Source organism: Hevea brasiliensis, chromosome 8 (genome assembly GCF_030052815.1).
Source record: "Hevea brasiliensis isolate MT/VB/25A 57/8 chromosome 8, ASM3005281v1, whole genome shotgun sequence".
Taxonomy (NCBI): domain Eukaryota; kingdom Viridiplantae; phylum Streptophyta; class Magnoliopsida; order Malpighiales; family Euphorbiaceae; genus Hevea; species Hevea brasiliensis.
Genome location: NC_079500.1, coordinates 26,901,969 through 26,909,731, shown reverse-complemented (window position 1 = coordinate 26,909,731; position 7,763 = coordinate 26,901,969).

Here is a 7,763-nt window from a genome sequence, read left to right as displayed (position 1 = left end):
GAACCTAAGTTCTCAAAGATACCACATTTTGCATTTAAAACTTGTTGGAATAAGTCACAAATACCATTTCCAAACTTAAAACCAAGAGGGCAGAATTTTCAGTTTTTGTGACCCAACTTTACTGTTCCATTAAGCCCTGTTGCAGTGGGAATTTGAGGAAATGGTAAACATGAAAGTTGTTCCATATTTTGTCTAGTTAAATTTCATTTTTTGAATCACTCCATTTGGAGTTTTGTAGCTCCAGATATGGTCCAAAAACCACAGCTGGCCGGATTGCCAAACTGCAGAATTGACCATATCTACAGTAACATGAACAGTGACTGCCACTGCCATTTGGGTTAGGTTCTGGTCATAATTTGGGGTAGGTTTCTTCATGAAAGTTGTTTTTCTATGTCTTAACTTGTTGCTGTAAAAATTTCAGGTCAATTGACCATATCTACAGTGAGTTATGGCCAAATGAACAGTTACTGTTCATTTGGTCATTTCTGCAGGTGCTGTTGCAGGGTATCCGGATTGGGGCCAACTTTTGGTCCTCTTGCTTTGGTCTTTTGGGCATGGTTTCTTCAGCAAAAATGTGCCATTATAAGCCTAGTTTCATGTCCAATTGGCCAAACACCAATTGGACCTACACAGCCAAAGTTATGGCTGTCTAAGTGGACTGAAATCTCAGTCACCTTGCTGCTGTCTTTAGGCAGCCTACACATTCACTTTGCCAAGCTATATTTCAGTCCAAATTGTGGTCAACTTACCTAAAATGGTCACTAATTGACCATTAGAGTGTTCTTTAATAATTTCATAAGCCAAGTCAAACTTTCATTCTTAAAACCCTAGCTCAAATTCAAGGGTTACACTAATTACCTTAGTTAGCATACCAATTCATTATACTTATGTATATGTACCTTAAACATCATTTCTAATCCACTCTAAGTCCAACAAAACACTCATTTCTATTCCTTCAATAGGGCTGCCGAAATTCATGGCATTCATACACATAATTGTTATTCATTTTAGTTACAATTCCTTACTTATTTCAAGTCCCTTAACATAGAAATAAAGAAATATTTGTAAAAGTAAGCACTAACCTCACTTTAACCACTTCTTGCACTTGTAGAAACTTTGAAATTTCCTCACTTTTTGATAATTAAAATATTCCTCTTGATGTGGGGATAAATTTTAGTAAAGGGGCTTAGGGATTTAGGTGGATAGATAAAGAGAAAATGCAAGCTTAAAGCTTGAAAATTTGATGAAGAAAATGGCCATGGAAATTCGGTGAAGAAGATGAAGGTGAGCATATTGCTTTTTCATATTTTGACTTCTTTTCTCTTATTTAATGTCTTATAAATGCATTTGTTAAGTTTTGATTGGCTAAGGGGGTTTTAATTACATCAAGCTTATGTCTTAAATGCCTTTTTATTTGATTTTTCTTTCTTCTTTCTTTAACTCATTTCTAATTAAATTTTTACCAATATTTATTCATATTTTAGATCATAATAATTATTTACTTAACTGGACAAGTCGGCCAAAAATCACCTCTGAAGGCAAAATGACCAAAATGCCCTCTGTTTGGCTTAACGGGTCAAAATTGTCTGTACCGATTGAAAAATTTTTCAAAATATTTTCTTGCCATTCTAATGCCATAGGAACCTCAATAACCCTTCTCTGGAGTCCCAAAAATTATTTTATAATTTTTCCCTCGGGTCTAGGGCTCCTCGTTGCGAGAGCCGCAACTTCCCTCTGAGTTACCCCTCGCTAGGCACCTACTGCTTAACTTGGTTGTATTTTATTTCTAAAATTTTTACTAAATTTTTCTTATTAATATTTGAGTTAATTATGGTCCCTCACTTTATTTTAAATATTTTTCCGGACGTTCTAGCTGTCCGGACCGACACCGGTCACCGGAACAGTAGAATGTACGGAGTTGCTACCGGGAGGGTGTTACAACTCTTCCCCTCTAATTTAAATTTCATCCTCGAAATTTACCTGACTTAAGTAATCGGGGAGTTGCTACCTCCTTGTTTCTTCACTTCCTTGTATCGCCTCATCGTTATGCAGGTTTGGCTCTTCCTGAGCTTCCTTTGAATATACTTGTGGTGCCACCGACTTCGGGCTTTTCAACCGTCTCGAAACAATCTTACGTGTAATGTCACCGTTCCGCTCTACCCGATCTTTTACCCTTTGAACTATAGGGAAGGTCTATCAACTTGTACCGAGCTATTGAACCACTCCTCCGAGGGCAATCTCTTATGAAATGATCCGTAGCCCCACACTTGAAACACTCTCGTTAACGATGACACTCCCCTCGTGTCTTCTACCACAATGCATACATTCAATCGGGTTAATCCCCTTGTTATTGTGCCCGGGAAACTAGCTATAGATATTCCAATCTGGCCTCTGTGGCCCTGTGTCTGATCTTGTGAACCAGAAACCTTAAACTTCTTACTATCAGTTGGTATACTTGACTGTCCTGGTCCAAATTCCCTCTTACGCTGCCTATCTTTCCTATTTTGTTCATTTATTCTTACTTTCTCCACTTTTAATGCAGCTTCCACTAGCTTGGTGAAATCAGTGATTCCCAAGGCAGTGATCATGAGCTTTATATTGTCGTTCAATCCCTCTTCAAATCTCTTGCACCTCTCGACTTCATTAGGGACTATCTCCCTTCCATAGCGGCTCAATCGGACAAATTCCTTCTCATATTCGGCCACTGACAGCTGTCTCTGCCTCAGGTTAATAAACTCTCTTCTTCTCTCTTCTAGGTATACAGTACCCACATATTTCTTCTTGAATTCGGAGAGAAAGAAGTCCCAAGTTACAGCTTCTGGCTGCACTTCACTGGACACCATATCCCACCATTCGTAGGCATCATCTTGCAACAAAGATATGGCAGCTTCCAGGTTTTGCTCTGGAGTGCAGTGGAGTTGTTTTAGAACTCTGCCCGTTCTGTTCAACCAATTCTCGGCTGCAACAGAGTCATCTTCTCTCTTGCCATAGAAGTCCACAACTCCAAACTTTCTTAGCCTTTCCAGGTGTGATTTCTGTTGTGGAGCTGGTGGTGGTGGTGGTGCTGGCATTACTCCGGCCATTTGTCTAAAGAAATAGGCCATTTGCTGGAACATGGCCTGTGGAGGCTGAGCAAGCTCTGCTTGAGCTGGCGGAGCAGGTTCTCCCATGCCCCCAGTCTCAGCTGCTGCAGGTGGAGCATGACTCTCCACTTCCTCCTCGACTGCCCTCTGAGATGTAGGGTCCATATCCTATTCAAAATAACAAAGACAAACAGATCTGCATTAGTGTCACCTCGACTCTTACAAATGCAATGCATGGTATGGACTCAATCTAGGCCCAGAAACGCCTAAACCGTGCTCTGATACCACTAAATGTGACACCCCTTTACCCGTGTACAGTACATCCGAGTAAGCAATGTCACACGGCACATCGGCACACTCTAATTTTACCTTAATCAATTTTTTTGTCATATTTATGAATATAATTTATGAAATATAATTTATTTAAGCCTTTTTTCGAAATTATAATTTATTTGAGGTTCCGAAAATTTTATAGAAAATCCGGCAAAGTACTGGCTAAAAATGGAGAAAACCGTTCTTCGGAAGCTGTGAAAAACACTTCCTATATTCTTATTCATTCATATCAACTCCATTTATCAAAATCTCAATATTTTTCAGTTCACATTCATTTCTCAATCATTCATCTCATTTGTTAATCATGTACAAGTCATAAATAGACATTCACTCTTCCATTCACAAATACAATTTTCATTATTGACATGAACATCAAAATATGTTACATACGTTCAATTACATATGAGAAAATAAACATTAGTTACAAAATACCAAAATGAAACCTAGTGTCCTACCAATGCAATCAGAGTTGTGAGGTGACACGGACACTATGCAGAACTGTGAACGGCCTTACTCAATCTGTGGTCTACTGGGCCCTCTGTCCAAATCTTCAGTACCTACGCGTTGCAAAAGCAACGCGCTAAGCATAAAGCTTAGTGGTGGAATAATAAAATAAAAGAAAATAGCAGAAAATAAATGTGTATTTAATGTATATGCCTTATTTGTTTTGCATTTGTATATCCCCTTTTTTTTATTTTTTTTCTTTTCATTAACTTTGTCCACTTTCATTCATTTGGTTGCCCAAGTAACCTATACTGGACGACTGGACTGGATAACGGGTCGTTGGCACTGGACACCGCGGTGCCTCGGGCCGTCATACCATGGGACGCAGAACGTCTACCACGTATGCAGTCAGTATGGCTAAAAAGCCATGATATCACATAATCGGCATAAAAGCCATGAATACAGGCATAAAAGCCATGAATACGGGCATAAAGCCATGAATACAGGCATAAAGCCTTTCGCATCGCTAAAACAATACCCTATTGGCATGCCAAACTATCCAATCCGACACACATGTCTAGGCAATACAAGGGCACATAATATCATTAAATGTTCATAAGTTTTATTATTTCATTTTATGTTCCAATTATCGTTCATAGTATTTTAATTTTATTTATAGTAGAAGCATAAATCTTCAAATCTCATTTTTATATAATTTATGCATTCATCATACCATTCACGTTAATTGCAATTTACATCAATCGATTTTCATGTACCATTTGTACATCGAAATATTTCCATTTCTCTCATGATGAGAGCAATTAACCCATTTACACATCCATGTGATTCATCTAATCGTTACAATATTTATATGAATTAGTATTCACATTATTACCTCTCATGTACCAATTTTTGTACAAGGTATTATAATCCTATTTGAAACAAAGACGTAAATCCTAATGATAACTTTATCTCATTTATACTCTAAACAATCCATTTATGTTAATTACATTTTATATTTCAAGTTGTATTACTTATGTAATATGTGTCATTTTGTTTACTATTCACCTTACTAGTCAACCAAAATGTTGACTTTTTCATACACAATAAATTTATTGAACCTAAGTTCTCAAAGATACCACATTTTGCATTTAAAACTTGTTGGAACCAAGAGGGTAGAATTTTCAGTTTTTGTGACCCAATTTTACTGTTCCACTAAGCCCTGTTGTAGTGGGAATTTGAGGAAATGGTAAACATGAAAGTTGTTCCTTATTTTGTCTAGTTGAATTTCATTTTTTGAATCACTCCATTTGGAGTTTTGTAGCTCCAGATATGGTCCAAAAACCATAGTTAGCCGGATTGCCAAACTGCAGAATTGACCATATCTACAGTAACATGAACAGTGACTGCCACTGCCATTTGGGTTAGGTTATGGTCATAATTTGGGGTAGGTTTCTTCATGAAAGTTGTTTTTCTATGTCTTAAATTGTTGCTGTAAAAATTTCAGGTCAATTGACCATATCTACAGTGAGTTATGGCCAAATGAATAGTTACTGTTCATTTGGTCATTTCTGCAGGTGCTGTTGCAGGGTATCCGGATTGGGGCCAACTTTTGGTCCTCTTGCTTTGGTCTTTTGGGCATGGTTTCTTCAGCAAAAATGTGCCATTATAAGCCTAGTTTCATGTCCAATTGGCCAAACACCAATTGGACCTACACAGCCAAAGTTATGGCTGTCTAAGTGGACTGAAATCTCAGTCACCTTGCTGCTGTCTTTAGGCAGCCTACACATTCACTTTGCCAAGCTATATTTCAGTCCAAATTGTGGTCAACTTACCTAAAATGGTCACTAATTGACCATTAGAGTGTTCTTTAATAATTTCATAAGCCAAGTCAAACTTTCATTCTTAAAACCCTAGCTCAAATTCAAGGGTTACACCAATTACCTTAGTTAGCATACCAATTCATTATACTTGTGTATATGTACCTTAAACATCATTTCTAATCCACTCTAAGTCCAACAAAACACTCATTTCTATTCCTTCAATAGGGCTGCCGAAATTCATGGCATTCATACACATAATTATTATTCATTTTAGTTACAATTCCTTACTTATTTCAAGTCCCTTAACATAGAAATAAAGAAATATTTGTAAAAGTAAGCACTAACCTCACTTTAACCACTTCTTGCACTTGTAGAAACTTTGGAATTTCCTCACTTTTTGATAATAAAAATATTCCTCTTGATGTGGGGATAAATTTTAGTAAAGGGGCTTAGGGATTTTGGTGGATAGATAAAGAGAAAATGCAAGCTTAAAGCTTGAAAATTTGATGAAGAAAATGGCCATGGAAATTCGGTGAAGAAGATGAAGGTGAGCAGATTGCTTTTTCATATTTTGACTTCTTTTCTCTTATTTAATGTCTTATAAATACATTTGTTAAGTTTTGATTGGCTAAGGGGTTTTAATTACATCAAGCTTATGTCATAAATGCCTTTTTATTTGATTTTTCTTTCTTCTTTCTTTAACTCATTTCTAATTAAATTTTTACCAATATTTATTCATATTTTAGATCATAATAATTATTTACTTAACTGGAGAAGTCGGCCAAAAATCACCTCTGAAGGCGAAATGACCAAAATGCCCTCCGTTTGGCTTAACGGGTCAAAATTGTCTGTACCGATTGAAAAATTTTTCTAAATATTTTCTTGGCATTCTAATGCCATAGGAACCTCAATGACCTTTCTCTGGAGTCCCAAAAATTATTTTATAATTTTTCCCTCGGGTCTAGGGCTCCTCGTTGCAAGAACCGCAACTTCCCTCTGAGTTACCCCTCGCTAGGGCACCGGCTCGTTTAACTTGGTTGTATTTTATTTCTAAAATTTTTACTAAATTTTTCTTATTAATATTTGAGTTAATTATGGTCCCTCACTTTAGTTTAAATATTTTTCCGGACGTTCTAGCTGTCCGGACCGACACCGGTCACCGGAACAGTGGAATGTACGGAGTTGCTACCGGGAGGGTGTTACACACTCATTTTACAGAAAGCGCCCTTCCAGGGTTTTCGCCTTCTTTCACACATTTTGCTAAGAGCGCCCTTCCGGGTTTTCACCCCTACTCTCCCCCTTTTTTTTTTTTTTTTTAGGCATAGTATCTTTTAACGGTGTCGGCATTCACAGGTCTTGGAAATTCTTCACCGTCCATATGGCTCAAGATCAAGGCCCCACCAAAAAATGCTTTTTTAACCACATAGGGTCCCTCATAGGTTGGTGACTATTTACCCCGGGGATCATTTTGATTCGGAAGCACCTTCTTCAGGACTAGGTCCCCTGGTTGAAATTCGCGTGGGCGAACACCTTTGTTAAATGCCCTGGCCATTCTTCTTTGGTATAACTGCCCATGACATGCCGCCGCTAGCCTTTTCTCATCTAGCAAATTTAATTGGTCCAACCTTGACTGGATCTATTCCGACTCATCAATCCCTGATTCTTTCAGAATTCTTAGAGAAGGAATTTCTACCTCAATCGGTAGTACAGCTTCCATCCCGTAAACCAGTGAGTATGGGGTTGCCCCAGTTGATGTCCTTACAGAAGTCCGGTATGCGTGAAGGGCGTAGGGAAGCATATCATGCCAATCCTTATAAGTGACTGTCATTTTCCGGATTATTCTCTTGAGATTTTTGTTTACAGCTTCCACTGATCCATTCATCTGGGGACGGTATGGTGAGGAATTGAGATGTCAGATTTTGTATTGATCACATAATCTTTGGATCTTCAGACCATTCAAATTCTTAGTGTTGTCAGTGACGATCTCACTGGGGAGGCCGTGTCGGCAGATAATATTATTTCGGAGGAACTTGAGAAATGTGTTTTGTGTAATGTGAGCATATGATGTCGCTTCGACCCA